General features: G+C 38.0%; 1 long non-coding RNA gene across 1 annotated transcript; it reads left to right on the top strand.

Annotated features, from left to right (window-relative positions):
- The first annotated feature begins 8,774 nt into the window (after nt 1-8,774).
- On the top strand, nt 8,775-10,772 carry LOC110774415 (uncharacterized). The gene is made up of 2 exons (XR_015836504.1): nt 8,775-9,179; nt 10,112-10,772. It is a non-coding gene; the product is annotated as an uncharacterized LOC110774415 (long non-coding RNA).
- Nucleotides 10,773-12,420: the final 1,648 nt, after the last annotated feature.

The raw sequence follows: 12,420 nt of genomic DNA, 5'->3' as shown, positions 1-12,420 counted from the left end.
CATTATCATAACCCCATTACATCCATAAGTAAAGTCCTATTGATCTTGGTTTAGCTTGGCAAACTTGTGTTCATTCTTGCAGGAATTCATATCGTTGTTTGAGAAGCATGAGTTGTATCTTCATGGCTACTTCACACACACACCTTGAGCATGATTTTTGTGAGATTGTGATAGCACTTGAATAATGTTTAGAACTTCCTTAGTGCTTGTTTTGTTCCTTGTTGAGCCATGTCTATGAAGTTTAACATTTTTGTCCGGTTGGAAGGTTAACGTTTTTGTATTTTGTTTTGTTTTGTTTTGCTTAAGGACTAACAAATCTATTAAGTTTTCTAACTACTTTGTTTTGTAGAGTCAGTAAAACGTTTGTGGGTATCGTATCTGTTAAACCCTCAGGAGACACAACTCCTCCTACTAGGGATGCCTAGAGGTTTAAAGGCTTGTTGCATACGCTCAATGCAATCGAGTTACCTACGAAAGTGGTCTAGTTAACTTCTTATTTTGTTTTATTTTTTCGTTTTCCTTTTGTTTTGCTTGAGGACTAGCAAAATCTAGGTTTGGGGGTATTTGATCGGTTCATAATTGTATATCATTTTGTACCCTTCTAGCTTATGATTTGGTTATGTTTTTGAGTTAAACTTGTGCTTTTAATCCTTTTTGTGTTTATCTTTCAGTTCATTGAGCTTTAGGTAATAATGATGGCTTTAGAGAGCATAATTCATGCAATTCAAGCATGTTAAGGCCTAATTTGGATGAATGGATGAAGAGCTTAAAGACAAACTCATTTTGGCTACAGCTCCCTGCCAGTCCAGTTCCGTAGGTCATATTGCAAGCTTTGTTTCAGCAACCTACACAGCTCGGATGAGGCCGCATTCTTCATGAACGTTGTTCCAATGGGTGTGTACTATAACATATCCAAAATTCAGCCCCATTGGATAAATCTGGAGTCCGTTACCTAGCAAACACAGAGGCATGCTCAGGATGGATTTTATCAGCGCGCAAAATGAGTTAGCAATTTGTTTTGGCCTTAACTTCCTCCTCCGACCTTGGATTGGCCCAAATGATATATGGCTGGAAAGAAGACATTCTGAACTTCAAGTTTGAGTGCTTAAAGTCCTAATTTGATTAAGAGAAGCCCAAGTTGTAAGCCCTTGAAGTTGCTGGTCATGCTGACCTCAGCATGTGCTGGTTGGATGCTTGGTCATGGTGAGCTAGGTATGAGCTATCATTTCTGGTTGGAAGCTTGGTCATGGTGACATGAAGATGAGCTAGGGCTGCTGGTGGGATCTATTGGTGAAGTGCATCAACCAATTCAAGATTTTCTAATACAAGTGCATCACCCAATTTAGATTTTCTAATACAAGTGCATCAACCATTTCAGATTTTATAAAACAAGTGTTGTATGCATTAGCCATATTGAATTCAGATTTTTCACTTCCTTAGGCCTATAAATAGGGAGGTTCTCTAAGCTTGTAAACACACCCCAAGGGGGGGAGCTCTCAAACACTTCTCTAGAGCTCCCTTCCCTTCTCTTCCTCAAATTCTCTTAGTTTCATTTTCTAGTTTTCAATTGTAGTAATGAAATATTTGTGCTGAAATTCTCCTTAAGTTTTTCTTAGTTCCACTTTACTTTTCATTATGTAAATTCTTTTCTTTGGTTTCAAGTTTGATTAGTTTCCAAGTTTCAATTATGGTTTTTGTTCTTATTCATTATGCTTATAAGTTAATATGCTAGTTTGAATGATTGATCACCATTTAGGCTTGCATGTTAGCTATCTTGGTTTGAATTAAGAGTAGACACCATGCTTTAATTCGAATTGAACTATGAATAGGAAGAGTATGTATGGACATTCGACAACAGGGATTAGATACATGCTTGGTTGTTTAAATTGTTCTTCTATGCTTAATGGGTTCCTAATGCTTAATTTTAGGTTAGACAACAAATGATCAAATTAGGGAATTAGGAACACAAGGTTATGACCAAACACCATGGCTTAATCATACTTTAGCTAGAATCAATCCATTAATCTAATTGAACTTGGGAACTTATCTGCTTGAGTTAGTTATTTTCTTTCTTCCTTGTTTTATTTATTTCCCTTCTTTTTCATTTCTGTTTTGTGTAGGGAAAATGAATTGAATCATTCAATCACCAATCCTCGTGGGATCGACCTCGCACTTACATACGGTATACTACCGAACGGCTCGTGCACTTGCGAGTATCACAAGTTGAGGATGTAGCTGAATCCATTTTGGTGCAGCTGAATCTACACAACAAGTTAAAAGGAGCAATCCAAAACACAAAACATCAAACATAATAGAAATAAAATAGGCGGAGCAATCTAAAACACAAAATATAACAAAAAAATATACATCAACTTGACATGAAATGGAAAGATCAGCATAATCAAAACAAGAACTACAAACTAAACAGGAAAATGCAGTGCAGTTTCCTTTTTCTTCAGTGCAGAAAACAAATATATTTGATGCTCTTTTTCGTTCTTTTGTGATTTGTTGGTTTTTAGAGGTTTTCAAACCTCTTCTCAGCAAAGTCAAAACAAGAACTTCAAACTAAATAAGATATGCAGTACAGTTTCTCTACTGTTCTTCAGTGCAGAAAACAGATATATTTGATACTCTTTCTCTTTCTTTCGTGATTTTTTTGGTTTTTAGAGGATTTCAAACCAAAACTAAACCCAAAACCTAAACTACATTGCAGAATGAAGAATGAACATTAAATAAAATTTCAGAAATCCATAATCCCTAAAATCGAAGGCAAATTTGTGTTAGAGGGTCATTTTCTTACGATTTTTTCCCAAGAGAGTGAGAATCGCTTCGATCGTCGTCATTGCTAGTCGTCGCTGTTGATGCGAACGATCGTCTGAGATTTTGGGGAATAGTGCGGAACTGTTGAAGCGGTTTCTGTAGTTGAAGATGAATGGGTTATAGATTCAATTTCAATATATGTCGTTTTTGGTTCTGTTTTGGGTCTTCTGATGTCATTTTGACAGCTGTAGGTTTTGGGTGAAAACTAAATATTGAAATTTGACAATAATGACATAATGGCCTATGTTGTAATTTTGATAATTTTTTTAATGATATTTTTGTAAAATTAGGTACTACATTTTGGTCGTTGGCCTTATGCTAATTAGATGAAATTGTATCATTAACTATTTGGCCTCAAACGAGCTAACACGGCCCACTTTCTAGGTCAGCTAGCTCATAGGGCCCACGACCTCCAACTTGTTATCTAATAGTTGTAGGAGGAAGAGAAATAAAATAAAACAAATGGACACTAGTTTCTTAGAAGAATAGGCTTTTTCTTTATAATTCAGCACACCAAAATGACAATGATAAAAGACCTATTTAAAGACTTCTCTTATCATAACCGATTAACCCCGTCTCATATCTTAGACTCTTCATCAACCCACTAATTCATGAAGCTGACAGTTTATGTAAAGAACTTGAGGCAGACCTAGCAAACTTTTGGTGGAAGAGTTTTATGGAGCATAAGGGGGTTCATTGGCTTAGTTGGCAAAAGTTGAGTCACATGAAAAAGGATAGGGGCCTTGGCTTCCACGATTTAATTTGTTTTAATTTGACTTTACTTGTGAAAACTTGCTGGAGAATTCTCCAAAATCCTAAGTCTTTGTTGGCTAAATTGCTGCATGAAAAATATTTTTTTGGCCTTGACTTTTGATTGGCAAGAGTAGGTCGTGGTGCGTCTTGGGGCTGGAAAGGAATTCTTGAAGGACGTCGTATCCTTGAGGCTAGGGTAAGGTGGAGGGTCGGCAGTGGAGAAAGCATAAAGATCCATGGCGACTGCTGGTTCCCAAAACCTTATAAGTTTCAGGTGATGTCAAACCATCTTGGAATGCCGATATATTTCAAGGACTTGATTGATCCAATTACGAAGACATGGAGGAGTGAGGAGGTGAAGGTGAAGGTTTAATGTGGAGGAATCACAGGCTATTTTATCTATGCCCGTGAGTCACCGGGGCTGCCCAGATAAATTGATATGGCACTTTACCAAGCCAGGTGACTATACGGTTAAATCAGGCTATCAACTTGCAGTGAACCTCCAACGGAATGGCGAGCTTGGGTGGAAAGGCGAAGGAGAGAGTAGTAATGACTCCAAGAAAAATGTGTTTTGGAAAGGAATTTGGAGTTTAAAAGTGCCACCAAAATTACGATCTTCCATGTGGAGTCGTGACAACCTATGTCGTCGGCATATGACGGTGGACAATAAATGTGGGATTTGCAACAAGGATGGTGAGTCTCAGTTGCATTTGTTTTTTCAATGTGAGTTTGCACATGCCTTGTGGTATGCTTGCCCTCAGCAACTGGATACTACTACTATAGTGGTATCGATTTTGCTTCATGCTGGGCTTATCTTGAGGAAAAATATAAAACTGGTGCACAATCGTGGGAGATACTACAGATTTTGATCTATGGCCAGTGGCGAATCTAGAAATGCCGTAATGAGGCGATATTCTAAGGAAAGGAGGCCAATCCCTACGCTGCAATTGCACTGATGGTGGGGCAAATGGAGGAATATCGTATAGCGGTTCCAATTCAGGCTCTCCTTGTGAGTGAAATACCGAGACCTCCCGATCTGTGTAAGGTTGCACAGACCTTATGGAAAAAACCCAAGCACGGAATGGTCAAAGCAAATTGTGATGGCGCCTGGTTTGAGCAAACAATGTGGGGAGGTTTTGGATGGGTGATTCGGGACTTTACAGGTTGGATGATGCAAGCGGGTGGTCAAGGAGATATGCTTTATGGGTTGACTCTCATGGCAAAGATGGACGCTATAAGGCCAGTTCTATTTGTTTGTCAACAAGGGGGTTTCTCTTGGGTGGTGGTGGAGTCTGATTCCCAAGTTGCCATCAAGATGGTGAAGGGGGAAAAGGGCGGTGGCTATGGAGGTAGATAGTATTCTCTTCGACATCTAGACTGCGATTCTAGAATTCCAGGAAGTAATTTTTATTTTTGTACCTTGCAACTGCAACAAAGCTTCTTATGAGGTTGAAACTTTTGCTTGTAGGGTAGGTGGTAGTTACTATTGGGATTTTGTACCTCCAGATTGGTTGTTTAATACCTTAGCTGGAGATGCTAATGTTCGTGTTCGCCTTTAATAAAAGTATTTGATTCTTGGAAAAAAAAAATATATGAAGCTGACAGTTTATTCAATTCATTGATACATGAACTTATTAAATCAGATAATATGAAAAGACTCAACATAATAGCATATTGAAACTTCTTGAATGCAATAATGATGCATATTTGTTTTAATTCTCCAACAATGCCTCCCGTAAACCAAACTTGCTTCTAACTCCCAATCTTGCAACATCTCTTTTGTAAATTTGTCCACCAAGAGGTTTTGTAAACACATCAGCCATTTGTTCATCTGTCTTGCAATACTTCACATGAATAACACCTTCATTGACAAGCTCCCTCAGAAAATGATAACGAATACGAATGTGCTTCGTTCACCCATGTAAAACTAGATCTTTTGAAACTGAAATTGTTGAACTATTATCACAAAACAAACTTGTGGGACCTTTTTGCTCGTGCTTAAGACTTTCCAAAATTTCTCGTAACCACAGAATCTGACACCTGCATAAGAAGCAGCAATGTATTTTGCTTCCGTTGTAGAGAGAGCCACAATAGGTTGCTTCTTAGAACTCCAAGAAAAAATACCACTTCCAATATTAAAAACGTAACCGGAAGTACTTTTGTAATCATCAACACTTCCTGCCAAGTCACTATCAGTATAACCAAGAAGATTAATAGGAATATTTGCTTCATAGAAAATACCATAATCAACGGTCGCTTTGACATATCGCAAAATTCTCTTTGCAGCCTCTCAATGATTGGAATATGGCTTTTCCATAAATCTGCTCACCAAACTTACTGAAGACATGATGTTTGGCCTTGTGGCAGTCAAATACATCAGATTTCCAACCAAACTTCGAAACATTATAGAGTTCACAAGTTTTCCTTCACCATCTTTGCTCAATTTTAAGCCTGTAACACATGGAGTTGAGACTGGATTTGCATTCTCCATTCGAAACTTCTTCAAAACTTCCTTCGCATAACTCTCTTGCGAAATGAAAATTCCTTTTTTGGACTGGTGAACTTCTATACCAAGAAAATGATGCAGTTCTCCTAAATCTGTCATCTCAAATTCTCTCATCATGGAGAGCTTGAACTCATTCAACATGTCAATATTATTTCCGGTAAAAATCAGATCATTAATGTAAAGATTTACAATCATGAAACTTCCTTGCGAATTGTTTTTAATATAGAGATTATGCTCATACGGACATTTCTGAAAAACCATTCTTCTCAAAATATGAATTGATGCGGCTATACCAAGCTCTAGGTGACTGCTTAAGACCATATAAGGCCTTTCTCAACTTGAAAACTTTCTTCTCTTCTCCTCTCTTTACATATCCAGGTGGTTGCTCCAAGTAAACTTCTTCATTGAGAACACCATTCAAAAACGCAGACTTCACATCCATTTGAAACACCTTCCAAGTATTTTGCACTGCAAGAGAAATGATTAAACGAACGGTGTCAAGCCTAGAAACAAGAGCAAATACCTCAGTATAATCTTCTCCTTATTTTTGTTTGTATCCCTTCACCACAAGCCTTGCCTTGTATTTATTTATGGACCCATCCGAATTCATCTTTGTTTTGTACACCCATTTCACACTAATAGGATCCTTGTGCTGTGGTAAATCTGTGAGCTCCCATGCATCATTTTTTTCAATGGCTTTTATTTCTTCATCCATAGCTCTCTTCCATTTTTCTTCTTTGGATGCATCATCAAAAGAAATTGGGTCTTCTCCTACAAAGAAAGCAAAATATACAGCTTCATTCTGCAAATTTACATGCTGAGCAGATTCATAAATTTCTTCTGAACTTCTCATCTTTATTGGAGTTTGGGAAGGGCCTTCACTGCCATTTGTTGCTAATCTTGGAGAACTTTGGGAAGAGTCATTGATGGAGTGACAATAATCATCACTGTCATCTTGAAGAGTTGATGCTGCACCATGATCATAAAAATCAGAGTATTCATCAAACGAGCTAACATGGCCCACTTTTTAGGTCAACTGGCTCATAGGGGCCACGACCTCCAACTTGTTATCTGATAGTTCCTATCGTTCCATGGCAATAAGTTAAACTTGCCCTAGGAGCTTCGTCATGATTTGACGGTCAATTCGACCTCATCGTTGGATTTGGTCAACTAAGATTATATAATTAATAAAAACTGCTCAACGGCAATCCAGACATCCTATTCTCAATATGTGAATTCCTACACAATCCGAATAGCATTGGAAAACATAAACTTCAAAACAGGCCCCGTCTGACGATCCGATCCTAACAAACCTGAATATTACATAATAGGGCAACCAAAGCAATTTGCATACAATCTAAGATCCAGGCCTCCTTTTTCTAACCCGTAAGTTCCTACACGACCCTAGAGGTCCAGGGAACGACATATTCTGAAATGAGATTGATCCGACGGTCCGATCATGATGATCCCAAACATCACATAATAGGCCAAATTCAGGTTCGCCGATCAAACTTTGAAATCTTGCGTATCCAAGCATAACGTCGTACTCGGGACTATACGGGAATAGTTCTAGGACTAACATATTCTGAAATATAGATTCTGATTTTTTAAAATTACAATTAATTAATTCTCCCTAACTTGTTATTCTATACAGCCAACACTTTGAAATGCTTGAAGGTGAAATGCCCCGACGAACCACTCACTATATTCAAAAAGTTCACAATGAAACATTTCACGCATGGTTTAAGAACTATGTAAGTACTCTAAGTCATTTGTGGCTAAAGCTAGATACATGAATAGATTAATTGATAATTCTAATTATGTTTCTTTGGTATATGTAGGTGACAACATAGAGAAGAACTTCTAATATATGTGGTGTTTTCTGAAGAAATCATTAGTTTGGCTAATGGTCCTGATGAGTTTGCATGAAAATTTAAGGGATATGTTGTCAATGGTTTTAGATTTCGTACAAAGAAGTTTGAAAAAGATAGAACTACTCAAAATTCTGGTGTTGTTTTGCTTTTGAAGGCAAATACTATGAGTTATGCTAGTGTGAGAGATCAAAATCCTCGATCAGGAGATGTGACATTTCATGCAGTGTTGATAGATGTAGTTGAAATTCGGTACACCAATATCTTGAAATTTGTCTTGTTCAAGTGCGACTAGGTTGATAGTTTTCTGGGAGTTAAAGAGGATGAGTTTCAATTCACACTAGTGAACTTTAATCATTTGTTGTACAAAGATAATGGAATAGGGGACGAGCCTTTCATTTTGGCTCAACAAAGCAAGACAAGTTTGTTATGTACAAGACCCTTTGGATTCCGATTGGAATGTTGTTCTTACGATGACTGTCAAAGATCTATTTGATATGTATTCGAAAGATTCATCTCATACTCCTACAGTGGTACCTCAAGTCGAGCTTTATGCAAAGCCAACAAAAAGAAACTATATATTTGCATGATGAAGATGTTAATTGGGTGCGACAAGGAGTGGAAGGAACTATTGTGGAAACAGATGTTGAGATGTCACTACGACAATTATGTTAAACTACGACACACAATAGACGACCCTTTACATAAAAACCATCGTGGTATTTTAAAAGACGACGGGTGTTATAATACTTTCGTGGTAAGGTACCTAATACACCCATGAGTTGGGTTATTTTAAAATAACGACGCTACCTTATTAGGACCATTGTGTTTTTAGGAGGCGCTAAACAAAAATTTCACCTTCAGTTTGCGAGCGCTGAGCTTTTTAGCAAACCCTCGCTCTCTCAAATTCTCAAATTCTCTCACCTCCTTTCTGAAAACCCGTTCTCTCTCAACTCTCTCTCACATCTATGAAGCGCATATCCCTCGCGCCTTCCACCGAACTCGCCAATATCACCATCTCTGTCGCACCGTTCAGGTCACCGAGCTCTCCAAGATGGCCATCTCCATTGCGCAGTTCAGTCCACCGAGCTCACCGCGTTGGCCATTTCCCTCACACTGCCCATGGCAGCTACCCTTCCTCGTCGAGACCAATTTTAAGCCCCTAACTGGATTCCCATCTTCCATTTTACGAGCTTTAGATTAGATCTTCTTACTCGTAAACCAAAAAGGTACGAAGCTAATTTTCTAGGGTTAGCTTAGGGTTCTTCTGATTTGACTTTAATTTTTATTTTTTCTTGTTTAATATTCTAATTTTGTAATTGTAAGTAAGTTCTTGTTTTCAATGCAACTTATATTTTTATGATTTGATCATCTTAGTTTTTGTTGTTAATTGGATTGGTGGGTGTGGTAAATATTCATTCTTTATGTGAATTGAGTCTCTGTTTTGTACTGCCAAGTTGGTTAATTAGATTGAATTGGGCCATTAGCCTTTTGATGGGTATTCATATTTCAAGTGATGAAATTTCAAATTCAAGTACAGTTCTTTCTTTTATCATTTTGCTTATAATCTGGCTTTTTTTGGGTCATTTGTTAGAGTCGTTGTTATTAGTGATCTTGTATTGGAATTCTGGATATGGGTTGTTTCAGTTTTCTTGTTTACTTGGATTTGCTAGCTTCTTGGTCAGGTGTTTTGATCTGCTAAGAGAAATCGATTACTCCCTATTGCTACGTGTTTGTGCTTTTTTATGGCATTGACCCTTAAAAGTTTCTGCCGCCTTGGGATGCAGATTGGTAGCTTTTAATGGAAGTATTGGCTTGGATTTTGTTTCTTGATATATGAGTAATAACGTCTTATCATGTTCATTAATATTGGTTTGATATGCATGCTAACGATTCATTAGATATCAAATTTTCTATTAGAAAGGGGGTTTCTATGAGAAATGGGGTTGCATTTCATATAAATGTTTTGTTTGTAAGCTTCTGGTATAGTTTTTTCATGGTTATCAACTAATTGTCTATGAAATTGGTTTATGCATGTCACTTACTTCCCTTTTCTATTTTTGGGTTAAGATGGTTTCTTTCAAAATTCTTAGGTTAGGTTTTTGTTTATTGCCTGCTTGTTTACTTTTGGCTCATTTTTCAATCCTTGGTGCCTTCTCAGTTTATGGGAGGAATGATGCAGGCCTAGCTTCTGGTGTTACATTAGTTGTTTCTTTGATTGTTTTGAAGCTCCCTTGTCCATTACTGGATACAGTTTCGAGTTTCACCTTAGAGTACTGATTCTTATTGGAAGGACTGGAGTGTTTTCTATTTCAAGCACATGGCTATGGGGATTTCATCTGCATTTATGCAGAAAGACCCCAAGATTTGACTACAATTTTGGTAACAGCTATCTTTGAGTGGTTGCTTATTTCTATGCTGTTCGTTGACAGCTAATTTTGGTAACAAAGTTTGCTTATTACTGTGGATTGCCAACACCCTACCTGACTCTTTTGACAGCAACATCAACATGGGTTTTACTCCAAGTCTACCAATTCAACTTCCTCACTTTGATTTAATACGTGGGCATGTTTATTGTTGCTTCGTTGTTCCTTTCAGGCAACTTGCTCAGGCTTTTTGGCAAGTAAGGGAGCTAAGCTCCCCTGCTTTCTAAAATCCCCTGTTCTTGTTCATTTTCTAGTACTTGTGTTGTGTAACGATTTTTGCATTTTAATTTGCTTTATTTTCAGAGAGCCTCCAGACTTGTCAAGAGTAGGAATTCTAGTTTGTATAATTTGGGTGATTTTGCATCATGTATAAATCCTTGGACCCTTTTCAACTCCTGTTTATTATGCTTAGACTTATTCCATTGATGAATTCTCTTTAACCTCTAATTATATATGTCAATCTCATTACTGAAAATTAATTGTCAGTGGTACACTTGTGATCAAATGTTCAAAGGGTATCAAAATTCAGAGGTTCATTGGACTATGCCATCTTTGGAGAAGGTAGAAAATTTGGTCATTTAGAACTTGTTTTTATCTACATTAATGGCAGTGATTAGAATTAATGAAACATATTTGGTAAGATTTGTGTTTGCGGAGTTTGATGTTAATTTTGCAAGTCTTGTAGAAGGGACTTGTTGTTGCTGATAATGCTACAGGGTAGGGGAATAGAACAACATGGAAACAAACAACTTTCGTTAATAAAGCATTTTAATTGGTTTTCTAGTTGAAATCGTTGTATAGAATTATAGGAAACAAAAAACTAAAATGTAACAGCTTGGGAACTTATTAGACGATGAATTTAAAGAAAATAAACGATGGTTTTATTGTAAAAAACGTCGTCTTTATATACAATCAATGATGTTTTTAACAAAATACGGTCGTCTTTTAACAAACAACCGTCGTCAATATTATATATAACAACGGTATTTAAAACTCGTCGTCTTTGCTAATAAATAACGACGCTTTTTAACAAAAAAACCATCATCTTTTCTAATAAACAACGATGGTTTGAGTAAAACCGTCGTCTTTACATCTAATAGACGACGGGAATTTACCGTCGTGGTTTTATGCATCAAAAGATGTCGGTCGATTTCACGACAGTTGAAAAACCGGATACACGATGGTGAATTGCCGTCGTCTATTGCGATTTTTTTAGTAGTGTGTGTTGGCACTAAAACTGAACATATAGAGATGAGTGCAACTTACAAGTGATGTGGACGATCTGGAGATCGATTGAGTGCTTGATGCAGATTCTTCCTGTCCTGGGATGCCGATCCTGAACCAAAGAAAGTTGAGGCCCATGAGGTCTATGGAACCGGTGTGAAACCAGTCTAAGACCCTCCGATGCCGAAGTAAGTTTATTTCTAAGAGCTTTTGCTACTGACAATGTATTTAGCATAAAAGTCAAGCTGAAAAGTCTTACCCCTTGTATTGTAGTGAAGGGGCCTATTTATAGAGGGCATTTGGTATGCTCTTAGTACTTAATTTCGATGTGGGACTCGTGGGAGGGCCCTACGAGTTTGACACGAGTCTTTGGATGTTTTGGGCGGGGCCTTCGAGGTTTGTTCCGCAGAATCGGTAAGCTATACCGATTGTAGAATCCGCTAGGCGTCATCGGTAGTCGATACCGATTGTTCGCTGCCTTAGACAATTGGGGAGTTTTACCAATCCACGTGTCACTGTATGAGTGGAGGGTCAGATATGGTACAAACAGTAGTCCCCCAAGTTACCGATTGAGAAGCCACTTCTTGGTTCGAGACTTGAATGTGTCTTCGGCATTCTGACCCGGACCCGATGGTCTCGTTCCTGCCTTCGTGGCTTGCTGATGGTGGTCAAGTAGTCCCCCAAGTGCCCGAGCGAGGGAGATTGGAAAAGAGACGGCAGAAGATGCCGAAAGGTGAGCGAAAACTCATTGATGTAAGCCTGCCGTTCGGCACGAGAGGCGAGTGAAAACTCATCAATGTGCGCCTGCCGTTCGGCACGA

This window comes from Prunus avium, chromosome 1 (genome assembly GCF_965620075.1).
Source record: "Prunus avium chromosome 1, drPruAviu1.hap1.1, whole genome shotgun sequence".
NCBI classification, from domain to species: Eukaryota; Viridiplantae; Streptophyta; class Magnoliopsida; order Rosales; family Rosaceae; genus Prunus; species Prunus avium.
This window is presented reverse-complemented; position numbering and strand designations above follow the sequence as displayed.